Genomic DNA, 13670 nt, shown 5'->3' with positions numbered 1-13670 from the left:
CCTGAAAATAAACTAGAAATTTGTTTGCATTGTTCCATATATGATTTGATTTCTTGGAATTTTTAGTATTTGTTATTTTTATTTTCCTTCCTCCTTCGTCTGCTGGCCACGTGTGGATTTCCTGCAATTATAAAAAAATTAAAAATAATTTGAAACTGGATTTAAAAAAAATAATAAAAAGAACTTTACCAAAAAATAATAATAATAAAAGAAAACCTGAAAATAAGAGAAAAATGTGGTGAAAGCAGATGGAAAATGTTTTCTGCTTTTTGAAAAGTGAAAAATATTTTCCCTACTTTTGAAGGTATTTTTTCATTAGTGAAAAAAGTTTTCCTTGACTAGTTTATTTTCCACGAACCAAATATCGGAAAATTCGAGACAAAATTTCCTGAAAATTAATTTTCGTAAAATGGACAAAGTCATAATCTCGCCCGCTTTTAGCGACCAAACCTTCTAGGCGTGGCCGATTTCTCTAAGTCATATCCCGAGCTTCCTAGCCACGCAATAAATGTTTTAATAATCGGTGTTCGGAGCTGTCATGACCCAAAATATTGAATTACCTTGTCACGTACGCGTGCTGCACGCATGGAATATCCGAATACGCAGAGGGAATCCTGGCCATCTTCAAAGTCAAACGTACATAAGATCATGCGGTGCAGGCCTGGACAAGTCGTGTATGTAAATATAGATATCATATATAGGTTTCAACGGATTGCATCAGAAAGAGGAGTAACTGTTCTTTCTCTTTTCTTATTGTTCTTCTTCTTCTTTTTGTATCTTGTGCTTCTGCATGATTCCATCGGATGCACGCAAGCCGCCATGCGTTGGCTCATTTAAACGTTACTGGTCTTTGATTTTTGAACTTGGGATCCTGCTAGAGATTTCTCATAATTTGGGAGCAAATAGGTTCAAAAGAAACAAATTCAGGGTTATATTTACATGAATTTATGTAGAGTTGAAGATTATGCATTTTAGTAGAAAGAGGAAGGAAGAATGTAAACCTTTTTGTTGGCGTAGTCGATGAGATGCGGATGCCCGGAGTGCCAAAAGGGAGACACTTAAGTGCCAAAATTTTGGAAATATATACTTAAATGTCAAAATCAGAGTAAAATAGATCAGTTAAGTGATAATGGCAAGAAATTCCGACCAAAATACCGACGTGGCATTTTTCCGGTGAGACAAGTGCAAAATGACATTGTTTTGCACGCTGACATGGCTAGTAAGCCAAAAACGATGTCATTTTGCCTTTGGATTTGAATTTTAATATAAATATAAATTAAATTAAATTTAAAACTAATTTTTTAAAAAAGGCCCTCGATGATAGGGAGGTGGCGACAAGGGCTTGCACAGCCCTTGTCGTTTTGCAATCTCCACCTTTAAAAAAAATTATTAGTTTTATATTTAATTTAATTAATAGCTATATTAATATTTAAATAAGAGACAAAACAACATCATTTTGGCTTTTCTTTACTGACTTAGCTTTCCAACAAGTCACATAGGCAACTTATATCAATAAAAACAAGCCACGTTGGATTTTCGTTACCTTTCACTGGAATTGACACTTAAATGTCCCATTTTTCAAAGAAAACGACACTTAAGTATACATTTTAAAATTTTTGGCATTTAAATGTCCCCTCATGCCAAGTTTTGACATTTGCACTATAGTTTTGTCCACAATTGTCAATGAAGAGATAGTTAAAACTAATAACTTCTTGGGGTTAGCATGAAAAGAGCCTAGTCATTTATGTTTGTCAATGGATTCTATGATCGAATGCTGCTAGACAGAATTTCTCAATATGAGAAAGCAATTCTAGCACCACTAGATCTTCAACAAGGTGGAAATTCTTGTATTCCATATGCAAACTAGCTGCATGGGCTTAGGAGAGGGAGAGATCCTTAGGAACCTTGACTTCGGGGTTCACTCGATCCATTTAGAAGTATCAAGGGAATCTTCCTAAGATGTGGAAATAATAAGTAGTTCAGGAGCTGGAGATCACTCAGATGAATTCACACTAAGTACATGTAAACTGCTTGGGTTCAAAAGTTTAGACTTAATCGGTTCACGAGACTTCCGTAGTGTTGTATGTGTCTCACAAATTATTGGAAAAAGAGAGAAGAAAGCAAGAATATATTAAGCTTTGGTTGAAGGCAATTGTTGATTGATGGTAAGTAATAAATGGCCCTGTAATGGCCAAGACAAGAAGTATGAAATAACCCAGGCAATTAATTTATTAATTGTGTATAGTATAGTTTAGGAAATGATATAAAAGGGAATTTGCAATTATTAATATCGATGAAGCTTCATATATAGGAAAGCTTCACATGGCAAGTGAAATGAAAGGGAACATATGGGAGAGCTTGGCAATTCCTAAAGAGGAAGAGCCTCAAAAGTAGCTGTAAAATTTTAAATAGCTGCGATTGATTGAAGGGAAAAAGAATATCTTCCAAGGTTTGTGTTGTTGCTTTTTTTTTCCTTGGCCAGAAAGATCTATATTGTTTTAGATTGTAATTTGGAACAGTTGCAGCGTCATAAGTTTTGCATTTAAAAAGCTTAAAAGCTTATGGCATTGTCGAACAATTATAAGCTTGTTTGTTTTTTCAAGTGCACCTCCATACATCATATGTTTTGCGATACCTCTTATTTTGGTCCCTGGCATGGGTTGTACATGTCATTCGACCACTGGGATTTTAAGGTGGAAAATTGCCCGTCGAAACATATGAGTTGAAATCTGGCTTGAGATGCTTTATGGGTAGCATCTCAAAAGATCAGTAGTTTTACAGAACATCAATGGCAACAACTGTTTCAGAAGTCACAATGTGCAGACTTCTCACAAATTCATTTAACTTGATTCTGTAGCGAATCCACCGTAAGAGTTTTCCTAATATGACCTATATCAATTGAGATTGTAATTTACCGTTTTACAGGGTTGGTCTAATGAGGTAAAATATAAGGTTTTCGTCAAATATGGATCTGCCTTGTATCGGCTAAGTTGGACCTGACCCGTGATGAGAGGGTTAGGCTGAAAACTCTATAAATAACACTAAAGTCCTTCCTCTAATCCTCATTCTTCCACGAACATCCTCTCACCTCACATAAGGAAGCCATGTGGGGCGATCTCATCACGCTAGGATCCGAGGGCCATAGAGGAGAAGAACTTGAGCATCAAATCGTTGCCATTCCGCATAAAGAATGATGGATTCCAAACTAGGTATGCAAATCTTCGTCTTCTCCTCCAATATATTCGAGTTTCTAGTTATGTTGATCTTGGGATGCCACTTTGATGACCAAGATTTGGTATTGAGCCTCGTAGCCTAGAACTCGAACTGTTGCATTTGGCCTGTTTTCAGAAATTTTATTTGTAGAAATTTGATTTTGAACATATATTTGGACTCGTCTTGTCGAAACGAGCATTTTGATGGGTGGCATGCCTCTGGTGGAGGCCAAATGCCCTACCCATGAACATTTCGGATTTGAGCAAGCTTTGGACCATTTTGCTTGTTTTCGTGATTTTTGGTCTAGTGAAATGAGTTTTGACCACATATTTATATTCTACTCGTCGAGATGAGCATTTTGGTGGGTCGCATGCCTCAAGAGGCAGCACGCACTTACACATGCCACATGCCGCCGAGCACACTTGCACGCATGGGTGCGTGATCGCCTTAGGCGATGGGTGACATCATCAATGATGTCACCCTGTCGACTTGGAGTATCGCCTTGCTAGTGCTCCATGACGTCAATCGACAATTGGTGACGTCACTACTCAGCAGTTGACCCGACCCAGTTTGATCGGGTTGACTGGGTTGACCTGACTCGTGTTGGATGTTGATTGGTCGAACTGCAAGCCAGTTGAACCATTAATTGGTTGATCCGATCGAATCCGGTCAAACTGGCTTAAGACTAGCTCAAACATGCGAGTATATGTAGCTCATGCGCCACGCATTCCCATGGATGGTGAGGGTGTGTGCGACGACGGATCGGTGTGTGATTTGTACCAATGTGCTCGTATGGAGATTCTCTACACTATGGTGTGTTTATTTTACACATTTGATACTTTTAAGGGATAAGTGCTATAGAAGTCCTAAAACTTGTCACGAAAATGCAATTGAGTCCTAAAACTTGCAAAAAGTGCAATTGAGTCCTAAAACTTGTCAAATTATTTCAATCGAGTCCTAAAATTAACGCTGTCGACTTTTTTAATAGAAAATGCTGACATGGCGCGGACGTGGAATTTTAAATAATTTTTCAATTTCCAATAGCTTTTTTAATTATTTTTATTCAATTTTTTAAGAAAATTAGATTTAAAAACTAAAAAATAAAAGTTAAAATGTATTTTTAATTTTTTTTAAAAGGTAGCTCCTCCCTAACTGCCGCTGCCATCGTTGGAGGGGCCGATGAGGTTGCCATTTTTTTTCCTTTTTTTTTGAACCGTTTTCCTTTCTAAATAAATTTTGACTTTTTTTTTTTTTGTAATTTTTAAATCTAATTTAAATAAAAATAATTTTAAAAGCCACATGGAAAATATAAATTAATTTAAATGCCATGTTAGCATTTTCCGTTAAAAAATTCGACGACGTTAACTTTAGAACTCGATTGAAACAATTTGATAAGTTTTAGGACTTGATTGCACTTTTTGCAAGTTTTAGGACTCAACTGCATTTTCGTGACAAGTTTTAGGACTTTTGTAGCACTTATCCCTACTTTTAAAGATATGAAAATGCATGTGGAACCCCAAATACATGGATTTTGGGGGTACTTTTGTGTATTTTTCATGTATTTCTCTATATTTTTGGAAATACGTTATGAGCTCACATGTATATCATCACATAAAGAATTTGTAGGGCATTGATTCATTAATAACATATATAAATTTCAGCATATATTAAATGAATGGAGCAATATGATTAGCATGACATGTGATTTTAGTGACAAATTGCCATTGTCATCAAGTCTAAAATCATATGTTTAAGGCGAATGTGAGTCATAGAGTTTATATTTTTAGTATGAGGGAGTTTTAATAATTCAATTGTGTTTGATTGGATTTGAAAAATACCATTCTCATATTGTGATGAGATGTCTCTTGTTCTAATGTATGATCATACTCCCAAATAAGGTGATCGTGTGTTAATTCGTGAAGTGACTAACCCTAACGATTCATACATCCAAAAGTGGTGAATTTGCAAAAAATTAGAATATATTTTCATGACCGCTGTTATGTGGAGAGTGTGCAATATGTATTATGTCCAAAGGTATTTGTATGATGATGTGTGAAGCTCTCTAGGTGTATATTTAGAAAATTCTCAAGTTACATGGTACTCAAATGATGCCAATTGCATACATTGCTTATTATTAAGTCACATTGTTTATAATGGCAACTCCATTATGATTGAGGTTCTTACTAACTCAAATTTTGAGTAGTGAAGGAGGATTTTCTGTTTGAAATGAGGCTGGTAAATGTTCATATTACTTTTACTAAGAACAAGCTAGCAATCTCACTATTAGTGATATGGAACTAGAAAACATTTTTGGCTGCTTGGGAAAAGAGTGTCCATAAAGCGTTCTATTCAGGAACATATGAAAATGGTTTACTAGCTGACTACATTGCTAAAAAGATTATGAAAGCCTTGGTGATTTGAAATTATGTTTTTGCGAGATTAGGATAAATGTAAGGATTCTCCAACATAAGGTGTGATTATTCTGATGAGGTTAAGGATTATGTCCTAAGGATGGTAGATATGAAGTCTAAAATCACCGGTCATTCTGACAATTTGGTCCTAAGATAGCATCCTTTAAGAGAAATTGTGTCATGTTCTATTTTTGTGGAAATAAATTACACATAAGGAACACTATAATGAATATAAAGCTTGGTTGTCCAAGCGTGAGTCAAGAGTTAATGATCCATAGGCATTTGTTTATGAATCCAATTCCTATCGAAAGCCTCATCCGGCTCTTGGTAACTAGATAACGGTGCAACAAATTATGTTATTTACCATAAAGGAATTCATAAATCTAAGGAAGCCAAATCATGATGAATCATAACTCATCAAGGAAAATAATATTTAACGACGAGTTAGCGAGAGATGTTATTTTGATTATGGATTCTGGTTTGCATTTAATGTTGAGAAACACTGTTATGTACCTTCCTTGAGATGAAACTTAGTTCCCGTATCATATCTGAGGGTGTGTGGCTGTTCTTTTAAAGTAAAGAATAATGTTATTTTATGTTTTTTTATTGGGTGTTGCGACAATTGTGCTAATCTCCTAATGATATGTATGTCACTTTGAAAAGATTATTTCCAATTAACATTTACCTAAAGAATAGTTTTTATGCATTGTAACATAAATGTCTTAAGCATATGTCTAAAGAAAGAATAGAAAGACTGATTATATTGACATTTGTCTACTATTAAAGATTAACTAAAAGCTTGTGCAGACTATTGCAGAAGTAAGATGATTAAGATAAATAAGAAAATTACAGTCTGAAGTCCTGACCTGTTGGAGGTTATTCACATTAATATTAGTGGACAATATATGGTAACGTTATATAGAAATTTTCATTTCAACACAGTTATAGACAACTTTTTCTTTCATATTTAATTAAAGAAAAATCTATTTCTTTAGATAGATTCAAGTTTTTTCGAATTAAAGTCAGGAAACAGTTAGGATAAGTCTTAAAAATGGTTAGATATGACCACAGTGGTGAGTATTTTGATAAGTATGACAATAATAGATAGCTTACAGGTCCATTTGTCAAATACTTGAAAGACTATGAGATGAGAATTTAGTTTACTATGCTTGAAAATCTTGAATAAATTGGTGTGGCTGAAAATCGTAATTACACTATAATAGACATAATAGTGAGTATGATTACTATGACCAATTTATCATATTTTCTGTAGGGCAAAACAACCCAATATGCATTAAAATATATTTCTACCAAATATGTTACATTGACTCATTTTGAGTTGTGGACTAGATGTTGTGAAAGCTAGTATGAGTACCTAGAGGGGGGGGTGAATAGGTGTAAAAACAATTTTGCGAGATAAGTGTGCAACACTAATTAACAATAGATTATGAAAAGGAAATTCGTCTCTTGTAAACAAAACAAGTTTCGATCAAAGTAAAAGAGCGTAGAGAAGAGAATATGAACACAAAAATTATAGTGGTTCGGCTTAATCCAAGCCTACGTCCACTCTTCCACACTGATAGCCCACTGGCTGGATTTCACTATGAACAGAAGAGTTGTTACAGAAAAGCTCTTCCTTGATTTTACAGTGTAGAGACTCTACTACACTTCCTCAAAGTCTCTTAAAGATATAGACTTTTTTTTGCATACAAGATTTCGCTCAATAGTTTAATTGACAAAGAACAATGAGCTTCAGATTTTGGAATTCTTCTATCGCGCACACACTCGAACAACTGGAACGTCTTCCTTATATACTCCTTTATGCCATCACACCCGTTGACACTTACCAAAGGAATTCTTCCAATCTACCCGTTGGACAGAATCAATTAGGAAGATCTTCGAGCTATTTAAGGAACATGACGATAGTCCATCAATCATGCTCGCCCATACAATCAGGATCTAGGTTTCCATAAGTAGAACATTCCAAGTATACTTCGCCAATCAACGGATCCATAATCCCTGAATCAATCTTGATTTGAATAATGGATTCCGGCATGTTATATCCAGCCAAGATATCTTCTCCAGTTGATAAAGTCAAATCCTTAACGAAACATTCGGTTCTGGATAAGCCTTCTTCAACGGTCTAGAAACTGTCAATGATGATAGACTTTGAGTCTTGAGTCTGGTAGTCCGGAGTTTTCAGACTTTAATGGAAGAGTCTACAAGTCTTCAGACTAGACTAATGGAAACGTTTTGTCAGCTTCAAAACACTCAAGGAAGTTTTCTCCAACAATCTCCCATTTTTTGATGGTGAGAAAACTTTTCTGTAGATTTGGATAACTTTGACCTGCAAAAACATTACTCAAGCAAATATGGATATCTCACAAAGATAAATGGCTTAGTAAAAATAACACTAGAATCTACATCCACAGAAAGTAGGTTAGTCTTGTAAATGAACAAAGCCATGAGATATCAATAGTACTTAAGATAAACAAATGTTCAAACAGTCAAATCTAAATCCAATTCAAATCCAAATAGCCAAACACAAAAGTCAAGTCAATCAAACATAATCGACACAAAAGTTCAAAATTCAAAATCAAATCTGCACCATATCTCTCCCCCTTTTTGTCATCATTAAAAAGGTAGAGATGAAAAGAGAGTGGAATTAAGATTACTTGGGAACATGAACAAGCTGTAAATCTCCCATTGACTGGACAATCCCTTCCAGCTTTTTCAAATCTTCCTTCAGTTGCTCCACATCTTCACCTTTAGCATTTGCTTGAACTTGAAGAGCAAGGGCATGGATTTGATCTTTCAAAGAAACTGAAGAAGCTTGTCCTGCATTTTGCAAGTTCTGAATTTCGCATCCCAGAGCATATATTTGACCCCGCATCTCCAAGAGAACATCAAGTATTTTGCGAAAGTCTGCTGAATTATCAATCTGAGTACTGGCTTTTGCACGATCAGACGGAGTATAGGCAGATGATGGAAAATCAGCATGGTCACGCAAATTGGGCGATGAAACATCATGTCCCTCCTTAGGAAATTGAGAGGCATAGATGAGATCTGCTGGAGAATGACTTATTCCTTCACTGGTGGCAGGGAATGAGGACGTTCCTCTTTTCTCAGGATCTCCCCCTGTTTTAATGCCTTCAGGTGGAGAAAAGTGTTCCTCATGCTCTACTTCTGCTTGATCTCCTCTCTCCTCCTCTTCTTCTTCCTCAATTCTTTCCTCCTCTGCTTCTTTTTCCAAAACTTCTTTCTCTGCAGTCCTCTGTTCTGTCTCATCCATGTCTTTTTCCTGTCTCTCCGTCGATTCTGGAACAAAATGACTCAAGTTCTTCAATGCCATCGCAGAAATGGTGATATCATCCTCGTCCTCTTCATCCTCAATGATGAGAGCTCTTCTTTTCTTGGATGGAGCAACCATGGGCTCCTTCCCTTTCCTCTTTGCAGCCGAAGAGATTGGATGAGTCTTGACAGGGGTTTTCTCCTTGAATTGTTCCAACGCCTTGTTGAGTTCCTTCAGACGCATTTTAGAGACCATTTTCAGTCCTACCACCATTTGATCGCATGTTCGAACACATAAAATCCAGGGAGGCTAAACATTCAAATGTTTGAATGACTTGGTCACAAGAGCTGGATTAGGAAGTTGATCATTATCCTTCACCACTGCTCTGTACATGTGGAACATAATAGTGTGTGGAAGAGAAAACTTTTTCCCAGCATTGATGGCATACATAAGCTTTGCCTCCGAGTTTGAAACGTCGGTTTTTGAAGTAGATTTTGGTCTGAGGTAGTTAATCACAATCTCGTGAAGCAAAATGTTGGACGCATTCATCCTCAAATAGGAAATATTTCCTTCCGTCCTTCTATCCTTAAAAAGCTCCAACGTTGCACGAGCAATAGACACACTGCTAGGTTGATATTTTCCTCTTTCAACCCCAATCACATCAGCCAATGTATTCATGTCAACCACATAGTCCTGATCTCGAACACTAAAAGAGAACCTATTCGCATCCAAGAAACTGAGATTCGAATAGAAATAAGTAGCAAGTTCAGCATGAGCTTCTGTAGTTTTAGAACAAAACTGTTCGAGTTGAAGAAGACTAAATTTTTCCCGCAGATTGACATTCACAGAGTCAAGAAAATCAAAGTCCACACTTCTAGGGTTTATCACCCCCACGCTTTAGCAACTTAGAGTACTGTTGCTTATGGTCCTCCGATCGAAATAAATCCGTTCTTTTGCTTCGGATTTTTGCTGCAACACTCATTCTAGGTTTAAACTGAATGTACATCCTATCATCGTCATTTCCATCTGGTTGACTCAGCCCTCCAACACGTGGATCGCTTGGGATATTTGCCAATGCCTCTTCCGCCGACCCAGCAGGGGCAATTTCCAAACGTTCCATTGTGCATAAAAAGAAGGTTTCATTTCTATACCATTTGTCTTTCAGAAATTCATCAATGTAATTCAACGGAGTACCACTCCTCTTCAAAGCACAATAAAGCTTGTAGGTAAAAGAGGGCTTAAGAGTTCTTACGGGTTCTGCGTCTTCGATGATTTCTTCCTCTTCTCGATGTTCAACATCCTGAGGTCTAGATGGAGGAGATGGACGCTGCTGAGAATGTTGTGGGCTCTGTTGCTGTCTAGGAGATTCTTCTTCCTCGGTGAGATCAAAGTGCATAGGCCCCTCACGCATTTGCTGTGGTCCCCTGTTTGCGATCTTCGAAGACTTTCTTTGAGATGACATCTTTCACAGTCTTTGAGAGATTCCAAGCTTGTTTCCCAAGAAAGATGAAAACTTTTCGAGGATTAAACAAGAAAATAAGACAGAAATGGAAGATCTGTGCTCTCTTAGGGTTTTTGTGAGTAAAATGAAGAAGAATTGATAGTATATAAGGCAGTCGAAGCGAGGCATACGGAACATCGTAAAAAGGAAATATAAATATGCATTTTTGAAAAATAACTGTCTTTTCAAAAAATTAGATAACTGTCATTTAAAAAAAAAACTTCTTTTTCGAAAAAAAGAAGATTGCAATAATCAAGGAAACTAGGAAATAACACCAATCAATTTCGGATAGAAGATCGTACCTTTTCAAGATTTGATCCGAGAAATAAATTTCTAAAATAGAAATAACTTACAGTTGTAGAGTCTTTATTCTCTGAGTCTGAGAGACTTTAGACTTTCAGTCCTGAGTCTGAACATCCTCGGACTTTAAGGTATTGAGTCTGGAACGAATTACTTCAAATTGATTTTTCTCCAAAGGTTTCGTAAATATATCCACCAGTTGATTCTTTGAGTCAATAAACTGAATTGAAATTTCTCCATTTTGAACATGATCTTTAATGAAATGATGTCGAATCTCTATATGTTTTGCTCTTAAGTGAAGAATCGGATTCTTGGTGAGATTGATTGCGCTGGTGTTGTCACATTTGATTTGAGTGCATGAATCTTCAATTCCAAAGTCTCTTAACTGTTGTTTTATCCACAGAATTTGTGAACAACAACTTCCAAGAGCTACATACTCTGCTTCTGCTGTAGAAAGAGCTACTGTACTTTGCTTCCTTGAAAACCAAGATACTGTCCTGCTGTAGTTAACAGGTGCCCGAGGTGCTCTTTCTATCAACTCTCCATCCGGTTAGGTCTGCGTCTAAGTATTTAAGAAGAGTAAAGTCTCATTCTTTAGGATACCAGAGACCTAAATTTGAAGTTGAGGCAATATATTTGATGACATACTTTGCAGCACTTAAATGAGATTCTTTAGGGTCTGATTGAAATCTGGCACACATGCAAACACTAAACAAAATGTCAGGTCTAGATGCAATTAGATAAAGAAGTGAACCAATGATACTCCTGTATAGCTTTTGGTCAACTTTCTTTCCTTCCTCATCTTTGTCCATTTTCAAAGAACTTGACATTGGTATATCAGTCTTTTTGCAATTTTTTAGTCCAAACTTTTTGACAAGATCTTTAGTATATTTTTCCTGATGAATAAAGAGTCCTTCCTTCGGTTGTTTCACTTGAAGCCCAAGAAAGAAGGTTAGCTCACCCATCTTGCTCATTTCAAACTCATCCTGCATAGAGTTAGAAAATTTCTTGCATAGATTTTCATTAGAAGATCCAAAAATAATATCATCAACATAAATTTGAACAAGTAGAAAACTTTTGCTTTCTCTTTTGATAAACAATGTAGTATCTACTTTACCTTTAACAAAACCGTTCTGAATTAAAAACTTACTTAGTCTGTCATACCAAGCTCAAGGTGCTTGCTTTAAACCATATAAAGCCTTTTTCAGTCTGAATACAGAGTTTGGTTTTCTTGGGTCTTCAAAAGTGGGTGGTTGTTCCACATGGACTTCCTCTTGGATAAATCCATTTAGGAAAGCACTTTTGACGTCCATTTGGAATAACTTGAAATTCTTTTGACAAGCAAAAGTAAGTAATAATCTAATTGCTTCTAACCTTACTATTGGTGCGTAAGTCTCATCATAGTCTATCCTTTCTTCTTGCGTATATCCCTTGGCCACGAGTCTTGCTTTGCTTCTTACGACATTTCCTTTCTCATTCATCTTGTTCCTGAAAACCCATTTAGCTCCAATGATAGACTTACCTTTCGGTTTAAGAGTCAATTCCCAGACCTCATTAATGCTGAATTGCCTGAGTTCTTCTTGCATAGCTTCAATCCAGCTTTCATCAGTTAAAACTTCTTCTATGCTTTTGGGTTCTATTCTAGAAATAAGAGCCACAACACTAGACTCTTCGCGCCTTTTGGATCTTGTGTGAATTCCTTCATTAATATCACTAATAATGAGATCTTTGGGATAACTGGACTTATGCTTCCAGTTGCTGGTTGATTTGTCAAACTACTAATCATTTTTCTTATTTGAATCTTCGACGATCATTTGTTGCTGGTCTTCTAAAGTCTGAGCTGCTTCTGAAGATTTAGACTTTGTAGAGTCTAGAGCAGATTCAGATTCTTCAAGTTGAGTCTGAATCGATTGGTTTTGCATAAAGTCTTGAAATTTGACGTTCATTAATTCCTCCACAGATTGAGTCTTCTTGTTGTTAACTCTGTAAGCTTTGCTTGTGGTTGAATATCCAAGGAAGATGCTTTCGTCTGATTTTTCTTCAAACTTACCAAGTCAATCATTTGCATTTTTCAATACAAAACATTTGCATCCAAACACATGAAAATACGAAACAATGGACTTCTTTCCTTTGAATAACTCATAGGGATTTTTCTCCAGAATATGCCTTAGAAAGACTCTATTAATAATATAACATGTTGTAGAAATTGCTTCAGGCCAAAAACGTGAAGATATGTTACTTTCAATTAAAAAAGTTTTAGCCATTTCTTGAAGCGATCTATTCTTTCTTTCCACGACTCCATTTTGCTCTGGAGTATATGGAGAAGAGAACACATGCTGAAAACCAGATTCATCACAGAATTTTGTAAAGTCTTGATTTTCAAATTCACCTCTATAGTCTGTTCGTATACTCGAAATAACATACCCTTTCTCATTTTGGAAATTTTTAGCAAACTTTATAAAATAAGAAAATGTTTCAGACTTACTTGTCAGGAAATATACCCAAGTGAATCGTGAATAATCATCCACAATCACTAAACAGTATTTCCAATGCTCTGAGTTTTGGTTGGTCCAAAGAGATCCATATGCAAGAGCTGCAGTACACGATTAGTGGAAACTTGATTTATTGGTTTGAATGAGTTTCTTACCTGTTTTCCCAACACACATGGTGTGCATAGATCATACTTTTGGTATGACATATTGGGTAGACCACGAACAAACTTCTTTGCTGAAATTTTGGCTATTTGCTTCATGTTGATGTGTCCAAGTTTTCTGTGCCATAAGTTTGATTCTTCTTGAATTGAGATCAGACATTGGGTTTCATCTGGTTTAACATCCAAAAGGTAGATATTTCCATATCTTCGACCCGTGAAAGACTGAGAGGAGTCTTTATTGGTTCATGAACATATTCCCTCTTGAAAATTGATTTTGAAACCGGTGTCACACAGCTGACT

This window comes from Eucalyptus grandis, chromosome 5 (assembly GCF_016545825.1).
Source record: "Eucalyptus grandis isolate ANBG69807.140 chromosome 5, ASM1654582v1, whole genome shotgun sequence".
In the NCBI taxonomy this organism is placed as follows: domain Eukaryota; kingdom Viridiplantae; phylum Streptophyta; class Magnoliopsida; order Myrtales; family Myrtaceae; genus Eucalyptus; species Eucalyptus grandis.
Note: the sequence above shows the minus strand (reverse complement) of the source record.